This window comes from Meriones unguiculatus, chromosome 14, assembly GCF_030254825.1.
Source record: "Meriones unguiculatus strain TT.TT164.6M chromosome 14, Bangor_MerUng_6.1, whole genome shotgun sequence".
Classification (NCBI taxonomy): domain Eukaryota; kingdom Metazoa; phylum Chordata; class Mammalia; order Rodentia; family Muridae; genus Meriones; species Meriones unguiculatus.
In genome coordinates this window covers 75,205,627-75,221,096 of record NC_083361.1, presented here as the reverse complement: position 1 = coordinate 75,221,096, position 15,470 = coordinate 75,205,627, and the positions used below count along the sequence as shown (strand labels likewise).

At 40.1% G+C, this 15,470-nt stretch overlaps 1 protein-coding gene across 2 annotated transcripts in view; it reads left to right on the top strand.

Annotated features, from left to right (window-relative positions):
- Positions 1-15,470, top strand: part of Tmem135 (transmembrane protein 135) — a 268,940-nt gene that overhangs the window by 27,706 nt on the left and 225,764 nt on the right. Inside the window, exon 2 of one of the 2 annotated variants that reach the window (XM_060367497.1) lies at positions 4,247-4,538. The gene's annotated coding sequence lies outside the window, so the exon portion shown is untranslated. Of the gene's footprint in view, positions 1-4,214; positions 4,539-15,470 lie in introns of both variants that reach the window. The other variant, XM_060367496.1, reaches the window with a different exon arrangement.

The following is a 15,470-nucleotide window of genomic DNA, read 5'->3' as shown; positions in this document are numbered from 1 at the left end:
TTTTTTTTTTTTCTGAGCTGTTGGGACTGGTTGAAAGCAGTGGGTTGCCAGAGGCACATTTTGAAGAACATATGTTGTAGTGTTATGCTTTGCAGCTAGCTTCCTCCAAACGACCAGTCTTGTTTCTTTCTCTGCCTCCTGTTTTCCCCTGCGAGGTGCCACATTGACCTACTTTTTTCTCCCCACCCTGGTGATGCGCCTCACCATGCACAGGATCCAGAAGCAATGGAACCGTGTGGCTATGACACAGAGCTCTGAAATAGTGAGCCAGGATAAAGCCCTCCTTCCTCGTGTTGCTTTCTCATGTATGCTATCACTGTGATGAAGAGCTAACTAAAACAATGTTCTTTTGACCATGTCAGAGCTTTTTCACCTGCAAAGGAGCTGTAAGAGCTGCTTTGTAGTTAGTTAAGTCAGTGAGTATTGATATAAAAGCAATCCATCCAAACAGCTTTACAAGGCAACTAGTAATTCACTTTTGAATTGTATGTCAATATTCACTTCCCATTCTGTTCCATGCGTGTTACACTAGGTAACGACCTGAGCAATGTTAGGATTTTTCCACTCTCTCCTTTGCATCACAAATGTTTGCATCTCCAAACACACAGTAAAGACTCAGTAAAGGTGTCATATCTCACCCCATTGTTATCTCATATTAGGGAAATAGTTATCATTTAGGCTTGCCCGTTATCTTCCACACAGGCCATGTAATCATCAGTGCTCATGCACTGTGCACTTGACATATGATAGCTGGACAGCATCTGACCACCCATTGGCTGGTCCCTTGCAACTGAAAACGATTGTGGTTGCAATTTGAAGGTAACATGGTTGGTCAGCTGTGGCCTGGCTGATCCATACTGTTTTATGTGGTGGCCACAGCGTCTTTGTAGATTGTAGGTCACAGCCTTGTCCTGTTTCCATTCCTGCATTGGCAACCTTGAAAGGGCATCACAGAGCAAAGACGAATATATTCTGGAACAAAGGAAAGGGTGACAAAGTAGAGGGCTTTAGAAAAGTCTGTTTTGTTTTGTTTTTTCTTTCTCCTCTTACCTTTCTCCATAAGTCAGTCTGAGGAGAGTTGGAAATGTCACCTCTCCACTTTGTCTTTCATTTTATACTTGAGAAGCTTTCTGAAATGCTCTGCCTCTTTCATGCTTGCCTTAGTCTACTTCTCAGCCTAAAGATGTTTCCTCTTTTCCAAAACACACTTTATTACCAGGATAACACTTCTAAAGTTATGGTTTGCAGCTATCATCCTCCAAAAAGCTTTCCTTGGTGGTTGAAATTGGCCCTAATATCATAGCAGTTCACCTTGTGAGCTGGATCTAATGGTCAGCTTGTTTGTCCTTTGTGTGATAATATTGGCAAAACCTGTGAGGAGTTGAGTAGGAATCAATAAATAATTAGGACTCAATAATTAGCAAAAGTAAGAATAAGGAAGGGGTGTAAAAAACCACAGGGGCCCTAAGAGCTTCCAATAGGTCAGGCCAGGGATTTCTAACTCACATATGATTCCTTAACTTTCTAGGATTTGGTCCTTAGGCCTTGGAAACTGCTAAGCAGAATAAAAGATTCTGTTTGGAGATCTTATCTTCACTCCTCACCACCAGCTGTCCTTTTTATTTCCCTCTCTTTCTCCCCAGCTTGACATTCCGTCTCCATTCCTCTTAAGTGCCTGAGTCTATCATCCTGGATGGAGTGCCAAAGCTACAGTGTAATCTCACTTACTTTCAGGGCCACTGACCACAGGAAACAAAAGATAGACTGACGAGGCTCTCCTGATGCTGAGCAGCCAATAGCTCTGCAGTTTCATTCTGTGTTTAGAATTCCTTATCTGGCATTGCTAGCAAATGCTCAGGCCCACAAGTCAACTGGAAGCTTATCTCCAGGGCTGGTGCTTCAAAGAGATAGACACACACTGTTTCTTGGGGTCAGAGGCTCTGTCTCGGTGTGAGATGGGAGGCACTTGGGGTCAGTCAATTTAACGTGGAACATGACCCATTAACTTACTTGTTGTCTTTTGTTTTGAAGAAGATTTCATTTCCCTCTTACTTAATCAGTGCTTTTGGCAAAGAACAACAACAACAAAAAGGTAGAGAAAGGGTTTCCCAGCTAGTACATTTGACATACTTCTCTTGAATCTTTTAATTAAATAATTATTTAATAATTTAGATTTCCTACACTTTGAAATATATATAAATTGGGTTTTTTTTGCCTTTTTAAGTATAAGAATAAGACGGAAACAATTCCTCAAAGTTTTAGACTGCTGGGTAAATGAGATTTTAATGGCTGATCCATGTATATTGTGTGTATATTGTATATTGTGTATGTGTAGAGTAAGTTGTTTTATTTCTTCGTTTAGACGGGGTAGATATTTTGATGGTTTCTAATGGTTTTCATTTGTGTTATTATAATGTCTTGATTAGAAAGCCTTTTCTACATGTATACTACCTTCCTTAGCTTGAAGTTCCCGGAGTGATAAAATGATAAAATGATAAAATGATATGCATATGACATGGTGACTATTGCAAGACAATTTGACAGAAAGTTTCTTTTCATTTATGCTTCAACCAAGGATATGGCATTATATGGTGTTTTTATGTGTTTTATTTAGTATAAATAAACTAGATTATACAGTTGTTTTATTTAGCAAGAAAAAATCAACAGGAGTTTAGCTTTCACAATTAATAATGAAAAACATTTTCCTCATTAAAATTATTTCTTTTTGACATATTCTATTAATGCCATTTTCCTATGTTTTCATTTCCAATATTTTTCTCACTAATTTTTGTGTGAATTGTTGACCTCTATCAATGCTGCAAGTATATATATATATATTAATTTGTTGTTTTTCATTTGATTTTGGTTTGTCTGGGTCACATTTATTTAAATTTTTTTATATTAATTACAGCTTATTCACTTTGTATCCCAGCTGTAGCCCCCTCCTTCATTCTCTCCCAATCCCAGTCTCCCTCCCCCATCGCCTCCCATGCCCCTCTGATAGGGAAGGTACTCCTCCCATTCCATCTGACTTTAGCCTATCAGGACTGGCTGCATTGTCTTCCTCTGTGGCCTGGTAAGGCTGCATCCCCTTCAGGGGGAGGTGATCAAAGAGCCAGCCACTGAGTTCATGTCAGAGACAGTCCCTGTTCCCCTTACTAGGGTACCAACTTGGACACTGAGCTGCCATGGCCTACATCTGTGCAATGGTTCTAGCTTATCTCCACGCATGGTCCTTGGTTGAAATATCAGTCTCAGAAAAGACCACTAGCTCCAGATTGGTTCTATTGCTCTCCTTGCGGAGCTCCTGTCCCCTCCAGGTCTCTCTATCTCCCCCTTCTTTCATAAGTTTCCCTGCACTCTGCCCAAAGTCTCAAAGCCTCAGCATCTGCTTTGATACCCTGCTGGGTAGAGTCTTTCAGAGGCCCTCTGTGGTAGGCTCCTGTCCTGTTCCCTGTTTTCTCCCTCTTCTGATGTCTGTCCCATTTGCCTTTATGAGTGAGTATTGATCATCTTGGGTCACATTTTAAAAAGTACTTTAGCTTTATAACATTGTTATTTTCTGTTACCTCCAAACTTACATTCTCCCCCTCCCAGATATTTGGTAATAAATTTTGTTGAATCCATTTTCCCTTCTCTGAGTTATCGCCCATTCTCTCAACATCAGCCCAATGTCTGTCTTTGCCTCTATCACTCAGTCTTGACCAGTTGGAGCTCGACGTCCCTCTGGTCACTGTGGTAAGTTTAGGAATAAGCTTGCAACTAAATTCAGGTCATTGGGAGACATGTACAAGAAACATGTACAAGAATTACATCATTCTATTATTAAAGAGAAGCGGATTTTTTTTTCTAGAAATGAATATGGGAGGATGCAGACGGGAGCTTTAATAAGCCATCTTCCCATCACACAGACTGTGGGAGTGAAGCTTATACTTAGGAGACCACACCCAGAAGAAGGGATTTGGATTCCCAACGATACTATTTAAACCCTTCCATCAACCCCCACTTGAAGAAAACATAGCTACACTTTTCATTCTATGCACTAATATTTCTTTGTTCATTTAAGTCAGATTAAATGGAATTTTCTCACAATGAATACCAACAGAGACCTAATGCATAGTATATCACTGTCTGCATATTTTCTTTTCTAATGGAATTTTGACGACAGTGTGCCAATCCTGCTATATTTCTCTCTCTGCTTCTGTTTTTGGCAGTTTTCTCAGAGATAAAACATTCCCTCTTGTAGGGAGGCTCATTAACACTCAGGAGGATCCAAAATGGGCTGATTAAAACTGAAGAGAGAACAACTCCGAAGCTCCAGGAAGTCCCTGAAACTGGCCAGGTGCACTACTCCTCTCCCCTTCCTTCTCAAGCTTATGTAAGCAGTAAGGACTGTTAAAATACACTCTTGGCCAAGTCAGTCTACACGGAGGAGTCTTAGACCAGCCAAGCTGCCTGGATGACAAAGACCAGCTCTGCTGCCCCAAGGAGTCTCAAACCAGCTGAGTCACCTGGAAGAGACACTCTCACACCGTAGAGTAAGTTGAATGTAATCTCCAGGGTTTCAGTTTTGAAAGTTGTGACCCATGCTGTGGTGGAGTTTTGGAGATGTAGCTGTCTTTGATTATTTTTGTTCCTATAAGTAATTTCATTAAAACTTGTTGATTCAATAGCGTCCTTGTCATCAATGCCTAAGCTGGTGTCATATTAAGCAGCAATACTTGGCAAATGCCAGATGGGTTCTATTGAATCAAATGTGTGAGCAGATCCCAGGTTCCCTAAAAGTTGCTTTTGAAAAGCCTCCTGTTTGTAAGCTTGGTAACCATCACTTTTTTCTCTTAATCAGAAAAGTAATCTATAGAAGAAGTTTCAAATATTTGATCTCTGTGTGTTTGGGTCCACATTAAACTAGAGCTGAGTGTAAATATGTGCTTGGAATGTTCACTGCATGCTTCAACAAAACAGACAGAAAGATGCAGCATGCCCCACTCTTGAATCAGTGGCTCAATAAAATGTAATGTTTACTTTCCATCCTTTGTAAGAAACCGGTTTTTCTTTGGAGCTTGATTCCTTTCACAGAAAGCTACTGACATCCTCTCAAATAAAAAGGGGCTGAGAAATGAGACGTTTTCCTGGTGATTACCGTGAAAACTTGGCAGCGATTCTGTACTCAAATGGCCATGAGCTACTGCTATTGTGCACTGTTTAGGAAGCCTGCTCTTTTCCTTTGCACCCATTAAACCAAAATGTCATAAGCAGAGTTTAGAAACACTTGTAGAACACACTGGGGACAGATGGCAATTCTTGAGCTTTCTTTAAGAGAAAGCTGGGTTTCAAAGTGAGCTAGCTAGGGGCCATCTTCTGCCATATCTTTACGCAAAACAAATACTAGAGCAATATAATAGAGTGATCATGTGACTACACCTGTGGCCATAACCATGACCGTAGCCCGGCCTTACTTGGCATTTACTATGGGCCAGGCACCATCATATGACACACATCGCATCTATAATCATTAGCTTCATTACATTTATTTGTATACATGCAGTTATTTAATGAGTACGGGGTTATGTAGGCCATAGTAGATGATCTAGGATCCAGGTAGTTTCAGAGCTCAAACATTATGTTGTATAGATTCTCAGAATATGTCCACAGATTCGTTGATAAGTTTGTGGTAATAAAGGAATGTGGTCTTTGGGGAAATCACCTTTCAAATCTATTAAAATTTTAATTACACTTACCTTTGACTTGATTTATAGACATAGGATTTACATTTAAGAATGTTTATTGCAACGTTGTTGGCAAGAGCAGGAAAGTGCTGCATGTTCATCAATAAATAAAGCTTTATTTAACAGTGATATGATCATATTTGGCTGGAATTTGTTGAATGGATTAGATCTAGATCTGTTGACTTGGAAGTTTATTCATAATATCACTAAGTAAAAAAAGCAAACAGCAGAGAACAGTATGGAATGTGATTTTTTTTTTATCATCAAACAATGAGCAAATATATTTAGTATTTGACAAAGAAAGGGAAGGAAGTGGGTTCAAACATGGTAAGAAAGTAGAATGGGGAGATGGCTCATTGAGTGAAAACTTACTATATGAGCACTAGGATCTGAGTCTTAATCAGCAGAGCCCACATAAAAGACAGGCACAGTAACGATTGTCACAGTGCCGGCACTCCTGGGAGAGATGGCAGATGGGGATAGCAGAGTCTCTGGAGGCTCAGAGGCCGCTTACCCTGGAATGTGCATCAGTTCACAACAAAACAGGAACTTTGCTTCAAAACTAGGAAGGGAAGGACCAACACCTGTGGCTGGCATGTCCTCTCCACAAGTGCTATGGCATGCACATACCAAAACACACATGTGCACACATATCACACACACTTGCACATATGTACACATACAAAAGATGAGAAAGGAGTGGATACAAGATCATAAAACCACATTCAATAAGAGTGTCATATATATTTCTGTAGTGTTATTGCATGTGTGCAGTAATTGACCTTGTATTTAGGAAAGGCTAGAAAGCAGAAAGCACAGTTGTTATACTAAACATTAATTTACTAATAGTTGTGATAAAGTGTATCATAGACTTTGGTCAGTTTTTAGTATGAGTTTTTATAATTATCATGTGAAAAGAATCATAAATCTTTTTAGTAGAGGGAGAAGTCTCAGTTTCATTAGTGGAATTCAGATGACATGAAGAATGTGTGGCCAGTTACCTGCAGTGTAAACATGGTGTCTTCGAAGTGAGGTAAAGGCAGCTTTGCCAAGTCTCACGGCTGGAACCCAACTGGTATGAGACCAATTCCCGCATCCCTAGACCATGATGTACTGAGCCTCAGATCACAGCTATCTAATATATGGCCACTACAAGGATATTTGCAGTCTAGCAATCCCTCTTTACAGCTATTTAACATGGTAATGGTGGCATATCTGCCATTCAGGTGCATGTTCTGTGGCGAGATTACCCCTACCGCAGAACACACACAGATTCCTTCCCCTCGGAAACCTTCTCTGTGCATAAGCATGTTCACATACAATCCCACTCTACAACTAACTAACTAACTAACTAACTAAGTAACTAACTAACTAAATGAATAAACAAAGGAATGCCCATGTTTTCTTTTTTCCTTTTGGTTGCCTTTAGAGCAGATATTAGGGGGTGTTTTCATTTTTTTTATAGTAATATCCCTATAAAATATGCATTACCTACATGATGTGTGAGGCTTTCCACCATCTGACCCTGACCTAGTTGCTCAGGGTACTATTCCTCTTCCAGCCCTCTTTCAACACAGACATACACCATTTCCAACTGTTCCCAGAACACAGTGCAATTTTGTCAGTTGTTTACTTCTGAGCATGGGGCTTGTTAAGCCTGGAAGTACCCTTCAACAATCAACTCAAAAGTCACCTTGGTGAAGCCCATAGTGTCTTTCTCAGAAAATTCTGAAGTCTTCTGAGAATCTCTCTCTCTGTCTTTGTCTCTCTCTCTCTCTCTCTCTCTCTCACACACACACACACACACATACACATTATCAATCTATGGTAAGCTCAAGAAGTTAGAAATCAGTTCAAGGCTAGCCTGGGCTTGCTACATAGCAAAACCCTGTCTTAAACAAACAGTGTATTAGTGAAGCCCACGTGGCAATGAATAATGGTTGAAAGCAGACAAGAGTAGTTACCTTAAAGATAGGGAAGTCTCTGAGCTGATAGGAAATGACTATAACCAAATTAAAACAAAAAACACAACTCCAGGAGAAACTGTTCTGTTGAAACACATATACATGCAAACACACATGTACATGTTCACACACACATACATGCATATGTACATGCATGTGCACAGGAGTCTGAGAAGCAAATGTGAGTAATTCTTATTCTTGCATTGCTTCAAAGAGTGGATTTTCCTTGCTAGAGATAAAATTTTAAGCATTTCTAGATACAAAGTCAAAACTGTCCCTTCTATGTATGTGGATAAAAGTGATTGTCATTTTCAGGACCATTACCAAAACCATCCTTATTGAGACAACAGTAAATCAAGAATATGTTCTTCTGGCTTACAAAGCAATGTGGGATTACTATCTAACTTAAGAGCAAGGAACAAAGACATCCTTCAAAATGTAATAATGTTAATATCCTAATCTTGTTTGACAGTTTTATTTATATAGATATTTTTATTTTATCTATAACAATTTATTCACTTTGTATCCCAGCCGAAGTCCTCTCCTTCATCTCCTCACAATCCTGCCTTACCTCCCTCTTCCTCTCCCATGCTCCTGCCCCAGTCCACTGACAGGGGAGGTCCTCCTCCTCTTCCATCTGACCCTAGCTTATCAGGTCTCATCAGGACTGGCTGCATTGTCTTCCTCTGTGGCCTGGTAAGGTTTCCCCCTCCTTCAGAGGGAGGTGATCAAAGAGCCAGCCACTGAGTTCATGTCAGAGACAGTGCCTGTTCCCCTTACTAGGGTACCAACTTGGACACTGAGCTACTATGGCCTACATCTGTGCAGTGGTTCTAGCTTATCTCCATGCATGGTCCTTAGCTGGAGTATCAGTCTCAGAAAAGACCCCTGTGCCCAGATATTTTGGTATTGTTGCTCTCCTTGTGGAGCTCCTGTCCCCTCCAGGTCTTTCTATCTCTCCTTTCTTTCATAAGATTCCCCACACTCTGCCCAAAGTTTGGCTATGAGTCTCAGCATCTGCTTTGATACCCTGCTGGATAGAGTCTTTCAGAGGCCCTCTGTGGCAGGCTCCTGTCCTGTTCCCTGTTTTCTCCTTCTTCTGATGTCTATCCCATTTGTCTTTCTGAATGAAGATTGAGCATCTCACCTAGGGTCCTCCTTCTTGCTTAGCTTCTTTAGGTGTATAGATTTTAGTATGTTTATTCTATATTATATGTCTAATATCTACTTATAAGTGAGTATATACCATGTGTGTCTTTCTGCTCCTAGGATACCTCACTCAGGATGATCTTTTCTAGATCCCACTATTTGCCTGCAAATCTCACAATTTCCTTGTTTTTAATTGCTAAGTAGTATTCCATTGTGTAAATGTACCACAATTTCTGTATCCATTCCTCATTTGAGGGACATCTGGGTTGTTTCCAAATTCTGGCTATTATGAATAAAGCTGCTACAAACATGGTTGAGAAAATGTCCTTGTTGTATACTTGAGCATATTTTGGATATATACCTAGGAGTGGTATAGCTGGACTTTGAGGTAGTACTATTCTTTTTTTTTAAGATTTATTTATTTATTATTTATATAGTATATAGTATTCTGCCTGCATGTGTGCCTATAAGGCAGAAAGAGGGCACCAGATCATAATATAAATGGTTGTGAGCCAACATGTGGTTGCTGGGAATTGAACTCAGGACCTTAGGAAGAACAGCAAGTGCTCTTATCCTCTGAGCCATCTCTCCAGCCCCGAGGTAATACTATTTTAATTTTCTGAGAACGTGCCAGATTGATTTCCAAAGTGGTTGTACAAGTTTATAGTCCCACCAGCAATAGAGGGTTCCCCTTTCTCCACATGCTCCTCAGCATGTGTTGTCACTTGAGTTTTTGATCTTTGCCATTCTGATGGATATAAAATGGAATCTCAGAGTTGTTTTGATTTGCATTTCCCTGATGACTAAGGATGTTGAGCATTTCTTTAAGTGTTTCTCTGCCATTCAATATTCCTTTATTGAGAATTCTGTTTAGCTCTGTACCCCATTTTTAAATTAGATTACTTGAATGAAATGACAATTTGCATGATCAATTCCATGTACCAAAGCTGAATCAAGACCAGGTAAATAAATAAAAAGTCCCATATTTCCTAAGGAAATAGAAGCTGTCATCAAAAGTCTCCCATCCACAAAAAAAGCCCAGGGCCAGATGGTTTCATCACAGAATTCTACCAGACTTTCAAAGAAGAGCTAATACTAATACTTTTCAAACTATTCCACAAAATAGAAACAGAAGGAACATTACCGAACTCATTCTACAAAGCCACAGTCCCTTGATACCTAAACCTCAGAAAGGCCCAACAAAGAATTAGAATTTCAGGCCAATCTCCCATATGAACACTGATGCAAAAATGCCCAACAGAATACTTGCAAACGGAATCCAAGAACACATCAAAGATATCATATTTGGGATCAAGTAGGCTTCATCCCAGATATGCAGGGGTGTTTCAATATACAGAAATCCATCAATGTAATCCACCATATAAACTAACTGAAAGAAAAAAAATGACTCGGTCATCTCCTTAGATGATGAAAAAGCATTTGACAAAATCCAACCCTTGTTCATGTTTAAAGTCCTGGAGAGATCAGGGATACAAAGCACTCACCTAAACATAGTAAAGACAATACAGCAAGCCTATAGCCAACATCAAACTGAATGGAGAGAAACTTAAATCAATCCCACTGAAATCAGGGACAAGGCAAGGCTGCCCAACCTCTCTATATCTCTTCAACAGAGTTCTTGAAGTCCTAGCTAAAGCAATAAGACAATTAAAGGAGTTCAAAGGGATTCAAATAGGAAAGGAAGAAATTAAAGTATCACTATTTGCAGACGATGACAGTATACATGAGAGACAGTTTCATTTTATAACAGCTCTTAAATGAACATCATAGTGTCTAATTTGGTGTTATGTGAATTGGATTTATCATAAATCAGACCACCTTAATATCTCTGGACACTGGTCACAGCAAGAGCTTGGAATATGGGAGTCATGGGGATATGAGCCAGTATTTTTCAGCTGTTATTCTGCATGATACATGGTTAACAGTATTTATATGCAGTTTCTGGGGTCAATCACAGGCTCATATGATTCTCAGTGTACTACTTCCATAGTTTTCTTTTCCACTTTACAAAGCATATCAGAGCTGGGCGTGGTGGCACACATCTGTAATCCAGCACTCAGGGAGGCAGAGGCAGACAGATTGCAGTGAATTCTAGGACAGCCTGATGTACAAAGTGAGTCCAGGACATCCACGGCTACACAGAGAAACCCTGTCTCCAAAAACCAAAAAACCAAAACCAACCAACCAACCAAACAAACAAACAAAAAAGCATATCAGAATATCATAAGTACAAGGTTGCTGTAGAAATGACCATAAACTTAGTCCACTTCTGCTAGTATTGAAACAGGCACTTACCCTGTAGCCTTGACTGGCCTCAGCTCTCCATGTAGAATAGATAGGAATTACACTTGCAGCAATCCTCTTGCCTCTGCTCGCCAAGTGCTGGGATTACAGGCGTGGGCCACCATGCCTGGTCTACTTTTTAAAAGTAAGTTAGCCATGCTCTTTTCTAGCAGCTTCACTGTGGTTCTGTCCAGCCTTGAGAATGTAAGCTGTCAAGGATTTTATTAGGTAACCGATAGGATTGTATTTTTATTTAAAAAAATAACAATTGGTAGATATAAAAGTCGATGTTACAATATTTGAAGAAGAAATGGTGATGCCTAAATCAATATTGTGCCTGTGAGGGATGGGGAAAAGGGAAAGGTTTGAAGTGTTCTAACAGGAGCAGTAATAAAGTGAATGGATATTGATGAGAGTAGATAGGAGAATGGTAATGAAGAGCGCCGTTTGGTGTAATAGTGGGCACATGAGCATGGTGTATGCCCATGCGGGTTCAGAGGCCAAAGCAAGACAGAGTGTCCTGCTCTATTTCTTTCTGTCTCATGCACTGAGACAAAGTCTCTCACTGAAGCTAGGCTGGTGTTCAGAAAACTCTAGTAATCTTCATGTCTTTGTTGCTCTTAGCACGGAGATTGCAAGTTTGTGTGTGTGGCTGTACTGTTTTTTTTTAAACATGGGTAATGGGGTCCGAGATCAGGTCAGCAAAGTCTCTTACCCACAGAGCCATCTCTCAGCCCAGCATTGGGTTTTCTTGAATGAATGAGGACATATAGTAAAAGGTCTGGTAGGAAAGGACTGCAGAAAAGTGTTCTGTTGGGGTGGAAGAACACACTTCACGCTATATACTCTAAATTCACAGTGGGATTTCCAAACGAAGAGGACAAAAGTACAGGTCTGGAGAGTAAGGTAGAAGTTTAAATATATATTTAGGAGTAGCCTGTTGTGATCACGGCACTAGGGAATCTGAGGCAGGGGGGTGTAGAGTTTGAGGCCATAGCAAGACCTACATAGCAAGATGATGTCTCAAAAAAAAAAAAGAGGAATAATTAGATTATGAATTTATGAATGATAATTGAGGTTGAGGCAAGATGGTTGTATATGAAGTGAAAAGGAAAGACAGGTGAAGAAGGGTTAGAGTCTGGGAGTAGTGAAATGTATGTGCCAAACAATGGAGGAAGTAGGCAGGTAAGAAAGCCGAGAAGACAGCAGAGGCATTGAGACCCATCAGGAGAATCAGAAGGGGTTATCATGAAACAAAGGGAGGGGAGAATTCCAAAAGGAGCAGTGTCTGGTGATATCAAATGCTCAACTGAAAGCAAAGGAAACAATGGGAAGTATTCACTGGCCTCAGCAATCAGAAGGTGGCTGAAGACCTTTAAAAGGACATCAAAGTACACAGGCAACAAAAGCATAAATGCAGACGTGGAACCGCATCAGAAGCTTCTGCACAGGCAAAGGGAACAATCAACACAATGAAAAGGCGACCCGTGGAGCTGGGGAAAATATTTACAAACACCATATCCGATGAGGAGATAACATTCCAAAATAAATACAAGGCACTTATGCAGATTACTGGCAAAAATCAAACAATCCAATCTAAAAATGGACAAAGGACTTGAATAAAGATGTGAATTTTCCCAAAGAAGATATATGAATACCCACGAGAGCCAGGAAAGGTGTTTAATATCACTATCCTTCAGAGAAATGCAAATCAAAGACACAGTAAGACATTATACTACCTGGTTGAATGATTATTATAAAAAAAGACAAGAGAACCAGAAAAACCGCTCAGTGGCCAAGTGCTTGCTGTGAAAGCCTGGAGACTCAGATCCACGTGGAAGAAGACACCTAACTCCATGTAGTTGTTCTGTGACTTCCACACTTGTGCCGTGACACTGATGCATCCATCCATGCACAATCATAAGTGAATGAATGAATGAATGAATGAATGAGTAAATAAATCTGATGTTTAAAAAGACAAGAGCTCATAGTGTTGGCTAAGGATGTAGAGAAAAGAGAATCTCCACACACTTCTGGTGGGAGTGTAAATTGGTACAGTCATTATGGAGAAGAGTATGGAGGAATTAAAGATAGGATCCAAAATTAAAGATAGGCTCACCATATAATTTAGGGATCCAATTTCCCGTTTTATTTTGTTTCTCCAAAATGAAATGAATTCTTCAAAGAAATGTTTGGCCCTCCCATGTAAATTACAGCAATGTTCACAGTAGTGAAGACATGGGAACAGCCTTCATTGTCCATTGTTAGATGAATAGATTGAGAAATTGTGTTATATAGACATAGACAGTAGACTACCATCCAGCCATGAAAAAGAAATCTGTCATTTGTGACAATGTGGGTAAATATTGTGGGAATGATGCTAACTAACAAATAAGTTTGTTGCACTAATTTTAAAACTTTATTTTATTTGGAGTTCCTTAAAGCTTGTCCCTTCCCACTCCCCAACCCTACATAGGAGAGAGAAGGTTATTGGCGAGAGGGAGCACAGACCCCTTTACTTTTCCCAGCTGCTTAGGGTCAGTGGGTTCTTTTGGAGCTATACCAATTCTCTGTCAATAGCAAATACAGCAAGCAATTTCCTGCAAGCCACTGCATTGAAACGTTTCTCTCCATCTGTATCCAAGCTGCCACACTGTCTGTCTCTGGTCTGTGCAAACTGCCATTCACCACACACTGTACTTTCTCTCACTCTCCTATTTATATCCCTCAGAGTCCTAGACCACGCCCCTCTCCATGCTGCAAGAGGCCGACCGTTACCAGCTGGCAAAGACCATGCCCTGCAGAGGCAATTATCAGCTGTGGACAAACCACAGCCCAAATTAAAATCCCACACTCGGAATTAAAACAAAAACACATTAACGTAACATGGCTGATTTTTAAAGAAATCAAAACTTCCATTACATAAGTCAGAGAAAGACAAATATTTGATGTTATTTACCTGTGGAATATCAAAATGTTGAACACAGAGAAACAATGTGTAAGATGGTGGCTGTTAGGCCCTCAGAGAGGGTGGTAATAAAAACAAGCAGATGTCAGTCAAGGGGTAACAACTTTCAATTTCAATATTAGTAAATTCTGGAGATTTCATGAATAGCATAGTTGTTAGAAATAAACTGCTTTGTAGCATTAAAATTTCTCGATACTTTTCTACTCTGTACTGCCTGTGGCAGGCTGGAGAGCTGGCCTTACCCTTTGCCTGGGCAGCACAGTAGAGACTGCTCTGAGGGCATGAGCAGTGGGAGACATGGCCCTGTCCCTCATCTGGGTAGGTTAGGAGAGCTAGTCCTGGTGGCTTGGGCCCAGGAAAGCTGGTGGGCCCAACAATTCAGCTACCACCCAGGCCTAGATTTAAGGCTTTGAGTTGGCACCCTAACATCTACCCCATCTATGAACTGCTGGAGCACATAAGGGGCAAGTTGGCAGAACCAGGCCTGCAGGATACATAGAAAAACAGCAGGATATCCAAGAAGAGTCCAAAGCCAAGGCCTTGAAGCAGACCAAATGACTCACTGCAGTGAACATTTGCAAGTAAAGCTGTTTGGGCAAAAGGATAAACTGTCTGATACATTATGACATACCACAGCTTTCATGGTGAGATTTTTATTTTATTGTTTTCATTTTGGTGGGGGAGGTTGCAAGAACAGAGGGCAGGTATGAGGGGGATTCGAGATGCATGTGATTGGTGTGCATGATGTGAAATTCACAAAATATCAATAAAAAGTTAAAAAATTATTGATTCTTGAATATTCCTACCATTCATTCAAGACATAACTAGATTAAGTGGCCTCACTGTAACAATCATTCATGATATGAAAATCTATCGAACCATCACACTGCATATCCTAAATATATAGAAATTTATTTCAATCATATGTCAATAAAACTGGATAGTTCCCTTGAATTAGAAAAGTAACCATGAAAAAAAAAAGTAACCACAAGAGGAGATAGATGTTAATTTACTCCAGTTTAGTAGTCATTTTACTTTGTGCAAGTATATCAAACATCATGTTGCCTACCTTAAATATAGGCTCAGGAAAAGCAACTATGAGACTGTTTTCCTTGTGTTGCTCTCCTGATATCTGCAAGCAATGAGAGTGACTTGGAATAACTCCATGACTTTGAATATGAGACCTTTGCACTCAATCAGTTATCTGATTAGTGATTACCAAGTGCTGAGCTCATGCGTAAAGGATCATGAACGTCAATGAAAACACAGTTTTAGCTTCCTTGACCTTTCAGGAAGAACAGCACTTAAAATTCTGGGGAGTTCCAGAATTGTTCAGACCTGCACTGAAAGAAACTC